Source organism: Fukomys damarensis, unplaced genomic scaffold (assembly GCF_012274545.1).
Source record: "Fukomys damarensis isolate Sample0158 unplaced genomic scaffold, DMR_v1.0_HiC HiC_scaffold_32, whole genome shotgun sequence".
In the NCBI taxonomy this organism is placed as follows: Eukaryota; Metazoa; Chordata; class Mammalia; order Rodentia; family Bathyergidae; genus Fukomys; species Fukomys damarensis.
In genome coordinates, this window is record NW_022900944.1 from 46,274,886 (window position 1) to 46,285,746 (window position 10,861).

The 10,861-nt window shown below is 50.7% G+C and overlaps 1 long non-coding RNA gene across 3 annotated transcripts; it reads right to left on the reverse strand.

The window, feature by feature from the left end:
• Nucleotides 1-2,333: 2,333 nt before the first annotated feature.
• On the reverse strand, nt 2,334-10,855 carry LOC104864507. Of its 3 annotated transcripts, none has more exons than XR_004514992.1 (4): nt 10,690-10,855; nt 8,034-8,144; nt 3,491-4,956; nt 2,334-2,588 (listed from the first exon to the last, which is right to left on the reverse strand). It is a non-coding gene; the product is annotated as an uncharacterized LOC104864507 (long non-coding RNA). The 3 variants fall into 3 exon arrangements; XR_004514991.1 differs by having other exon boundaries at nt 3,491-5,132; XR_004514993.1 differs by having other exon boundaries at nt 3,491-5,132; nt 8,034-8,165.
• Between the last annotated feature and the right edge of the window lie 6 nt (nt 10,856-10,861).

Genomic DNA, 10,861 nt, shown 5'->3' on the forward strand with positions numbered 1-10,861 from the left:
GAAAGCCCGGCCGGGGAACGGGGCGGCGCGACCCCGGAAGTGGACCGAGAGGTCACCGCGCCGCTTGCGTACTTCCGGCCGCGCCGTGAGGAGCCGCGGAAAAAGTTGCTCTGGCAGGCTGGAGAGACTTCGGCGGCCAGGGTCCCGCTGGACGGAGAGCTCTGAGGACTGTCAGTCCCTTGAGGAAAGGCAGCTCTTAATTACAAGACCTCTGGCTGGAATCAAGAGATCCACCCACACTGAGGTCCGGAAAGAAAGCTTAGGGAATACGGGCTGCCGCAAGGTCCAAGTCGCACCGTTCGCCCCCAAACGAGTCCGAGAATCCTTCTGCAGGGGACGATTGAGCAGGAGCGCGGCCCCTACAACCCACCCTCTGGTGTGGTCGGTCCGGACTGCAGACGGAAGAGAGTGGGAGCTGAACTGGAAACAACTGAGATGGAAGGCCTTGAAAAGGGGAAGCGCTCAGGCCCGGGAATAGGGGAGGATTCCTCCGTCCCGTTTGAGAAATCGGAATGTGAAAGGCTCTCAGCAAACTTTCCTGATGTGTTTCTTAAAGATAGAAAAGAGCGCTTTGTTTATTTGGTTTCCCCATCATTCTCGGGACAGCTTCTTAAGGGCCGGAAGTAGCGCTGGTTTAAGTGTGTGTGGTTAAATGGTAGCTGCTCCCCAATTGCTGAGGCCCTTGAAGGCACTAGTGACAGCAGCAGACCTGTCTGCACACCCGTCCTCGAGGGAGCCCTTGCTCCCAGAAACTCTTTCTCCAGCTGGACTTTTAGAAGGGGTGCATTAGTTTTCTGTTTATTTGCATTTTGGTTTTGGTGCCGAGGATCGAACTCGGGTCCTTGCGCTTGTGAGGCAGGCAGCGGCACCACTGAGTTCAATCCCCGGCTGGGGTGCATTAGTTTTTCGTAACTGCAGCTCTAAGTTTTAAAATTTTGTAGTTGTATCATGTACATCTGTATGATCAAAATGGTGCTGTGCATTCAGTCAGTATCTTACTTTTCTTGTTGCTGAGACAAAATACCCGACAACCAAAGTTAAAGGGGCAAAGGTTTATTTAGCTCACAATTTGTAGAGTGGCATGGCAGGCAGGCATCACAGAGGAGACTGCTCATGGCACACAGACATAGCAAAAGCAACAAGCAAAAGGGAACCAAAAGCACATTCTATCCCTTCTATCTTATCCAGGCTATTAGGGCAGGCAGCACTCATGCCCTTAATCCTAGTGCCCTTGAGCCTAGCCTTGCACCATGGATCAATCTCAGTGTCACACACCTAGATCCGGGCACTTCTGAAAAAGCCCCACCTATGGCTGCATGAGGCTTTCTCTAGACAGAAGCCATTAACAGCTCGGGCTGGAGACGTAGCTTGCCTGGCAAGCACAAGGTCCTGAGTTCAGTCTCCAGTACTGTAAAACAAAAACAAGAAACAGTCATCCCATGTTGGGCCTGGTATCTCCAGCTACCTTTAATTCCATAAGAAGATAGGCCTCAGTGGGTGTGGTGGCAACACCTGTTATTCCAGCATTGGAGAGGCTGAGGCAGGATTACAAGTTTGAGGCCAGCCTGAACTACATAGTACCAAAGACTCCTGCAGTTAGGTTCCAGTACCCTGCCCGGAATACAACACAGGCCTGAGAAATACACTACGATAAAGGGGGGTGCCAGGATGACCAATGCCTGTGCAACTGACAAAAGTACTGGCCGGTTCCAGACTCTGACTTCTATTGGCAATCAGTTGGGATCATGGCAAGCTGTGTGCAGTTTCTATGGAAATTAAATGAGGTTCATAAAGGACAACGCATTCTCAAATTAGGAACAAGATACACAAAATGTATTGTTGTAATTAGAACATTGTCTTTCTGGCCTGAAGGCTTTCATTGTGGGGAAGGAATCTGGGTGCAAGTTACTCTGACCTCTGCACACAGGCTTCAGCTGGACTCCTACTAACAAGCCAGTTATGGGGTTAACTCTTCACAGCCTGCCTTGGGCATAATCAGTATTATGGTCCTCTGCTGAGGTAGGATTGTGAGTCAGAGGCCAGCCTGAACTACATAAGGAGGCCCTGAAGAACATGATAGACCCCAGTCAACTGTCACTTCCTTCTGAATATGTTAAACTGCAATTGTCTTTGGATGACCCCAGGTCTGTAAAGAGCCTTGTGAAAAGCGCCTTTCAAAAAAGGGCGAAGTTATTGTCTTCCCTACAAATACAAAATAAACATATGTCAAAGATCAACTTTAAGCCGTGTTGTGCATACCTGTAATCCCAGCACTTGGGAGGCTGAGGCAGGAGGATTGCTGTGAGTTCAAGACCAGCCTGGGCTACATAGTGAGTTTCAGGTCACTCTCAAGTACATAGTGAGACCCTGACTCAATAAACAACAACAAAAAAGTAGACTTTAACCTGTTAATTAGGGTGTGTATAAGATGCACAGATGGTTCAGAGATGAATCCAAAAGTCAGAAGTAAATGCAGGCCATCAGGAACGCTGAGATGATTTGCTTAATAAATGCAAAATTGGCTCTTTCTTGGGGAGGAGGGGTCAACCGAACTTCTGCCAGGCTGGAGGCATTTGTATGGCTAAAGTCTGGAGACAAGAATCATTTGCGTTGCTGTCAGTTCTCCACAACCTCTATGATGACAGGTGGCTTACAGGCGAAAAGACGGCAGAAGCCAGACTACCCAGGGGGTGCCAGGCCAGGCCTCCTTGCTCCTGAAGACACCTCAAGGAAGCCGGAAGGAATCATCCCAAAACATGCTGCCAACTTCAACATTATTTTGAGCTGAAGGTAATTAAGGAGCAAGGCAGGGGCTGGGGATTTAGCTCAGTGGCACTGTGCCTGCCTTGCAACTGAGTTTGATCCCTGGTACTGCAAAAAAAAAAAAAAAGAAAGAAAGAAGCAAGGCAAGGCTAATTCTCCTTTCCCGGAGACCAGACTCCACAGCTTAGAGTGGGTGCAGTCCCGGGTCTAGACACGTCCTCCCCTACCTAAGCCTTCCCAGTTTGCTGCACTCAGAAGCCGGAAACCACTTTACTTTGTCTTTAGTCTCTCCAGGTTAAGTGCTCTCTGTTGAGAGTACTGGATAATCTTGAATTTGAAGCCGCCTTTCCAAGTTTCTTCCCTGAATGTGGACGTGGACGTGTGAAGAAAATTCATTTCTCCCTTGTTAGCGTGTTAACAGAGGTCCCAGCCCAGAGCTTAGAAGAATGAAGGGAAAGGAGTTTTCCTATCCTTTCTGTACCCAATAATTTCTGTGACCCATTTCAAGGTCTTTCATAAAACAGAAACAAGTGGGGCAATCCTCAGCTGATAGTTCTCTGTCCCGTTAAACCAAACTCTTGAAACCCAGGCACCTCTGAAATATTGAGCCCTTGCAGATGCCTGGCAGAAAAGGAGTGAGGCTAGAGAGCAGGTGGAAAAATGTCTGCCGGGTGGTTTTTGTTTTGTTTTTTTCCCAACAAGACCTCACTGTGTTGCCCAGACTGACCTCGAAATTCTGAGCCCAAGTGCTCCTCCTGCTTCAGCCTCCTGAGTAGCTGGCACTACAGGTCACGTTGCCATTGCTGACTCGAGTATTTTTCTAGAGAAAATTTGAGGAAGGAAAACCTCCATTGTTTACACAGAACGCACACCGGCTGGATAAGGAGGGTAGAGAAATGCTAGTGAATTGGGTGTGGGCGGGCAGTCCAGGAGTTCCTGCACTGGGGCGGTGGGGTGGGAAGCAGGTTTAGCACACATTGAGGAACAGCATACAGCCTCTGTGCCGTTAACTAAATCTCTCTTTCCTTCTATCCCTGTAATCAGCCTTAAGTGCACCTCAGAATTTTTCTCTTATCAGGCCCCACGCTTGTTCAAGTTGTCTGTGTTCTTGGTTACCAGTACAACTTTTTATTTTATTTTTTAACAGAAGCATAAGCCAAGGCTTTATTTTATTTTGGAAACACAAAATGAGCAATTATTGCCAGCTGGACAGGGAGTGGCTCCACGCAGAAGTGAAGTGGGCCATTCTCTTCCAAGCAAGCCTCTGTTCCCGTCCACGTGTCCACTCAGAAAGCTCCTACTTTCTCTCCCTTTCTGTCTTTCCCCGTAGATATCTTCACACAGTAGGTACTGTGATGAAGCTGCTAGTATAACTACCTAAGTGTAACTTTATTTTATTTATTTTGGGGGTCCCAGGGATTGGACTCGGGTCCTTGCACTTGTGAGGCAGGCGGAACCACTGAGCTAAATCCCCAGCCCTTCTACGTGTAACTTTAAAAGTGCACCCTCTGCAAAGGAAGTAGCACAATGAAATTGTTCATTGAAATAATGGGCAGGGCCCCAGTTGACAAAAGCAGTTCCACTCTTATCAAGGCTACTCCCGTCTTTCTCAGCTGAACCGATGTGTAGTCTTCTGCTGTCATTTCCTCTGTAAGACTCCACTTTAAAAATAACCGCCCCTCTCCCGAAGGAGATCAGATTTGATTTCTAAATTTGCTTCTTGTTTAGATTGTGGTTCAGCATAGTGTCTGGCTTCTCCCTGACTTCACTGAGGACGACGGAGCTGACGCCCCTAACGGAGCATGTGCTTCTCCTGAGCCCCTATGCTCAGCTGTGTGGCCCCTGCTGGGCAGCCGCTGTGCAGGAAGGGGCTCTGTTCGGAAAGGTGGCAGGGCTGAGCACAAATTCACGAGTCCCTGGCGCAGAGAAGTGCAGCCGCACCTCTGTTGGCGAGGCAGACTGAACTGGTAGGATGACAGCTTCCTTCAGCCCTTTACACAGCACCTTAGCAGTACCAGTCACAGCAGCCCAAGTGCACGCATGCCTGGACCCACCCTGTGCACCGCGGGGGCCCAGTCTGAGTGTGTGCAGCCGTGTGCTTGCAGACGCCACAGGTTAACAGCACCCAGTCTGCCAACAGTCTGCTACACAGTGCGCTGTGCCATCAGAAGTGGGGAATTGGGATCCCTAGGACTGGGAAAAAGTAAGAGAATCAGGCTTTTATGAGTGCATATTTGTAGTCTTCAAGGTGCATAGAAGTCTATTTTATAGAACTTAAAAGAGTGGCGGAGGGCCGGGGATTTAGCTCAGTGGTTCTGCTGCCTGCTTCACAAGCTCAAGGTCCTGAGTTCGATCCCTGGTACCGCCCCCTGCAAAAAGAGTTGGGGGACATGTATGCTTATATTACACAGAATAGCCATGGAAAAACTAAGTCTGGAGTTCGGTAGTGCATGCCTCTAAACCTAGTGCTTGGGAGGCTGAGCCAGGAGGATTCATGTGAGTTCAAGGCCAGCTGGAACTACATAGCAAGACCCTGTCTCAAAAGACAAAACAGGGCCAGGGATTTAGCTCAGTGGTTCCACCCCTGCCTTGTAAGCCCTTGGGTCCTGAGTTCAATCCCCGATACCAAAAAACAAAACAAAACAAAACAGACAAAACAAAACGAAATAGGTCTATAGCTTAATTTTTAAAAACATGACTATGCATGACCATGTTTTTTTTTTTTTTTTTTTTCCAGTATGAGGGATCGAACTTGCATTGTCAGGCAGTGTGACTGGCCTAAATCCCGGGCCTCCATGTATTATTCTTTTTGTGGTGGGGAAGGTGTGGGCCTTGCACATGTGAAACATAAACCATACCAGGGAGCTATATCCCCCAACCACTTCCCCCCATCCCCGGCACTGGAAATCAAACTCAGGACCTTGCACTTGCCAGGCAGGCGTGGCACCACTGACCTACCTCCCCAGCCCTTCCCCACCCACTTTTAAATAAATCATATTAGGGCTGGGGGTGTAGCTCAGCAGCACAGCGCCTACCTGGTAAGCATGAGGCCCTGAGTTTGATTCCTGGTACAAAAATAAATAAATAATAATATAATTAAAAATAAATGAGAAGCCCAATAAAATGATTAGCAAAGCGGCCAAATGGGTTCTTTACCAAAGGAGAACACCCAAAACATGAGAAAATGCTTCTTTTCATTAGTACCCAGGGGACACACACGGAAGCCACAGCACAGCACCAATCACACGCCACTAGCATGGGCACTCCAAAAAGCACCAAATATCCACACAGAGCCACCTTGGTGGCAGGAATGTGACTGTCAAGTGCCTCTGAAAACTGGCAGGAGCATTTGCCAAAACTGAGCGAGTGTACATGTACATTCACTGACAGACATGCTGGAATGTTCCTATAGCGCTATTCACAGTAGCCCTGAGCTGAAACAACCTCAAAGTCTGTGGCCTGCAGAATGAAGGAACTGGGGTCTATCCCTACAGCAAGATTGTACACAGCCGTGAAAAGAAAGCACAAACAACAGCCGTGTCGATCTGACTCGCAAGGGATGCGGAATAAAAGAAGGCAGCAGAGAGTACCTCTATGTGGCCCCAGAAGTAAAATTAGGCGAAGTGGATCTCCACATAGGTAGGCAGGGGTGTGGGGCAGTGGCTCCCTGGGAGGGAGGGAGGGCAGCCAACCCTCAGTGCACATTTAAGATTCCTGTGCTCTGCCTAGAGTCAGTGCCCAGGAGTGAGAGATCCAGGGGTTGTGCAGGCAACGTCACAGATTTGTTCTGGGTTTCTCAATCTTCCACCCGGTCTGCGGTGTTAAATTTGTCAACAGGCGGATCAGGAAGCCGGGATGCCTGAGCCTGCCAATGAGTGGGTGGTTTTGGGCCCAGGAAGTGCGAACCCCAGGGGTGTGGCACCCTGAACTCCTGTGAGCAGGGCCTGCTGGGCCCACGCTCTGCCTCCGACCCTTCAGGACCCAGCTCTGCGTCTTCCTCCCCTGCACCCTCTAAGCTTTCTCCCACCTCCTTCCCACTCCTGTGGCATTTCCTTCACCCCCTGCTTTGCTGCCCACCACACAGCCCAGCTTTCACTCCTTGCCTTTTCCTCCCTGGTATGCAAGCCATACACAGGCAGGGAATTTTGAGGGTCTTCTCCCTCCTGTCTCCCCGGCACCTGTCAAACTGCAGGCCCTCAACAGACAGGCATCAAATGACTAAATGGACCTAGAAAGGTTGGTCCCTTTTATAGACAAACAGGCCCAGAGAGGTTGAGCAGGGTGTTCTAGGCCACACAGCTGAGCAGCGGAGAGCCAGACCCGCATCTGTCTTGCACCTCATCCCTGCAAATTGGGTGTTTTCTCTCCGGACAGCCGAATACACTGTGGCCTAAGTGCTGAGCTGGAACTGCTCCGCCTGGCTGTGAGGGCTCCGCCTTCTCCGCTGTGCTACTCTGCCCACCCCAAGGAGCCAGGGGTCCATGCCAAGTTCTGGCCTTTGATGCGGTTTCCCGCAAGCCGGAACCATAACCCCACTCCCCAAGTCACCCGGCCAGAAGCGAGCCCCAACATCTGCACACAGACAACCACAAGCCAGCGTCTTCCGGTCCCCCAGCCTTGTCTCATTCTCACATTCACTCGTTCCACACGATCAGTGCGGGCCAGCTGCATGCTGGGCACCTCGGAAGGTGCTGCAGACACAAGAGCGAGGACAAAGGTGGGGGTGCCTGCATGGCAGGGGGCGCAGAGCCTCACTGCACAGGGACACGCGTGACGACTCCTGCATCCCTATAAAGGACGAGGACGGGGAGCCCTGTGACGGTGTCCTCAGGACCCTGACCTGCCCTGGGCTGCATGCAGGCTTCCTTTAGGATGTGGTGGGTGAGGGAGCTGTGTGTCTGTAAAGCAGAAGTGGGGGCTGAGGCAGAAGGGGTTCAGGAGAGGCCAGGAGTCTTTATGCAAGGAAGGTGCATTCTTGGTTTGAGGTCCTGGGAGGGCAAGGAGGGGCTTGAGGGGGGCTGAAGAGCAGGGAAGGGCCGGGTCCTGCAGGCCGTGACCAGGAAAGGCTGCTGGGCTCACTTGGGGGGCAACAGAGAACCACTGTGGTCACATTGTGGTTTCTTTTTTTTTTTTGTACCGGGGATTGAACTCACATTGCGGTTTCTGAAGGTCGCTCTAGTTGCTCTGTGGAGAAGAGACTGCAGAGCACAGGCAGATGCAGCGGAATGTCAGGGGATAAATGGAGATGGAACAGGAGGATTAAAACATACCTTTGGCAGCCACCACAGGGCCGCATTGACGGGATGCTATACCACTGGCACAGCTTCATTGGGAAATGCTATTTAAGTCGCCTCCTGCATCTTCCCCCAGATCACTGCTCACTGTAAAACGAACAGCGGCACCTTTACGAGGGAGAAACACGTCACCACACTGAGCAGAGGTCACACCACCACCAAGGGGACAACTGGGACCAACGTCCTTCAGCTTCATCACTGCCAAACCTGCCTCCTGACTCCGACACTGAGGGCCACCAGAGACCCAAATGGAGAGGCATCCCAACCTGTGTGCTCCGAGCTCACCAGTGTCCTGGGGAACAGGCTGAGCACCTATTTTAGGGTTTGAAGGGGGTGGAGGGGCCACAAGCCAAGGAACACAGGCTATCTGTGGGACGATTCTCCCTGGGTGCCCCCCCCCAGGACAAACCCCATTGCTACCCCAATTTGGGGACCCCCAGAGCTCTGAGATAATACATTTGTGTTGTGTAAGCCACTAAGTTTCTGGTGGCTATTTACAAACAAGGGGAAAAGGACTGGTGGCCAAACAGAAACAGAACTGATGTGATCTTGTGTAACTACTTTTTCAACTCATCCACAATTCAAAGCATCTTTGAATACTGACTTGACCATCCAGTGATTTGTGATTTATTTTTGTGTGGTTTACACAGAACCTTGGGACTCCTGAGCAATTTCTTCGTCCAAGATGTTGCTTTTCCCTGCCTGCACAGAATTCCACCTCCTATCACCACCCCCCAGCACCCTCCAAGTGGCATGGGTGGAGCTGCCAACTGGCCTCAGAGATGGGCTCAAGAGGTGAATTTTGTGCATTCAGAGCAAATCCTAGAACTTGTTTTGTTTTTTTGGTGCTGGGGATTGAACCCAAGGCCTTGTGCATTCTCCCACTAAGCTAAAACACCAGCCCTTTTAAAAATATTTTTGAGACAGGCTCTTGCTAGGTTGCCCAGGTTGGCCTGGAACCTTCAACCCTTCTGCCTCAGGTTCCCAAGGGGGATTACAGGAATGCAGAGTACCCGGCTTCAAGTCCTGGGACTTCTCATGGGAGGACTGAAAGATGAAACCTTTTTTTTTCTACCCGGTCTGCTGAGACAGTACAAGCTTGAAGCTGTGTGAGGCCAGCTCACAGGTAAGCAGTAGAGAAGGGAAGAGACATGTTCTGGTAGTGACATGTGTGCCCTTGGATCCTGCTGGGGCAGCCCCAAAACATTTTAGTTATGTGAAGCAACATACTCTTTCTTAACCAATTTGAGTTTCTGTCACTTATGATTGAAAGAACTCTGGTATCTTTAGATTCACAGCCAGTATTCCCAGTTTCTTCACAGCAGGAAAATAAAGTTCACTGAGCATAGTGTGGTCTGTCTTTGTCTTCCTCTTCAGAGGGTCACAAATATTTTTCATGAGTCATTTCTTTTGAGTAGTTCCCAGGCGCAGTGTCAAGTTCACTGGTCTGTGGTTTTTGGACTTTCTTCCTCTTTTTGAAATGGCCTTGTCATTTGTCTCTGTCCAACTTTCTGGCAAGTTCAGAAGACCTTTTATGAGGTGGGGAAAGGGTCTGCCTGAATCCCTCGAGGAGAAGAGATGCTCCCGCAAGAACAGCACCACCCCATGACCCTGAACAAGCTCATGTTTTCAATTTTCCTGAACAGTTGGCATGGCCAAGGCCAGGTCAGAGTGACAGGGGTCAAGCACTGTGTCAAGTTCACTCCCTGGTTTCCTCCAGCCCCAGCACAACCCTCTTTCATTCCTGCAAGTCCTGCAAGACAGCACCTGTATTCTTTGGGACTCAGAAGAACCCTATAGCACTTACTGAGGTGACCGCATCAGGGAGTGAAGGCTACCATGCACCCTTCCCTTCCCAAATTCACACCACACCAGGGCACCTAAGATCTACCTTCTCCCACAATGCTCATACCCAGTTGGTCAAGCAAAGCCAGAAGGGACTGGGGGCTATGATGCTAAGGGCCCCCAAACTCCCATGAAATTGCAACGCCCAACTTCATGGTCATGTCGATCCCTAAACTTTTCCAAGCAAGTCCTCAGTTTGACAGGTCAGCTGTGCTGGGACAGCAGCTCCGATGGGGCTAGGGACAAATGGTTGATCATCCCCCTGCATGTTCATTTTTCTCGAAAGGCACAACTCTAGCCCCCCCTCCCCGTGTAGCCCACCTGAGGAAACGTCTTTAGAACACTGGAGGCAGATTCTTTACTCTGCTAGGCACCGGAATCAAGCTTGACAAAGTCCCAAATTATTGGGAAGGAGGTTTTACTCTTTTTCTAGAACTAAAGAATTTATATAAGTGGCATTTCCACTTTCCCCCCAGTGTTAGGGATGGAATCCAGGGTCCCACACATGCTAGGCAAGCTCTGTACCACTGAGCTGCACCCCCAACCCCATACTTTTTTCTTTTAAAACTGGAGAGATTCTGCAGAAACCCAAAGACCTGGACGTCGTGTTTACCCTACTGTACTTATGAAAAGATCCCGGAACTTCTGCAGCAGTTGAAGCGGGATTCCCCAGTCTCTCAGACGGCCTCGACTGCCCTTCCCTGTCCTGTGTCCTCGCCGGGTTCCTAAGGCAAGGGCCCTAAGTCCTGCCCCTCTGCGACGCCAGGCGAGGAACTGGCATTCGCACCTTAGCAGTGGGGCAGCCCAAGGCCTGGAAGCGACCGGATCCCAAGGTCCTGGCTCCATGCGGGCTTTCTCCCCGAGTGAGGTCGCCACGAAGCAGCCGGTCCGCTCGCCCCCGTACCAGTCAGCAGCGCGCCCCACGCCTCCGAGCAGCTTTCCCACGGGCCGGTGGGGCG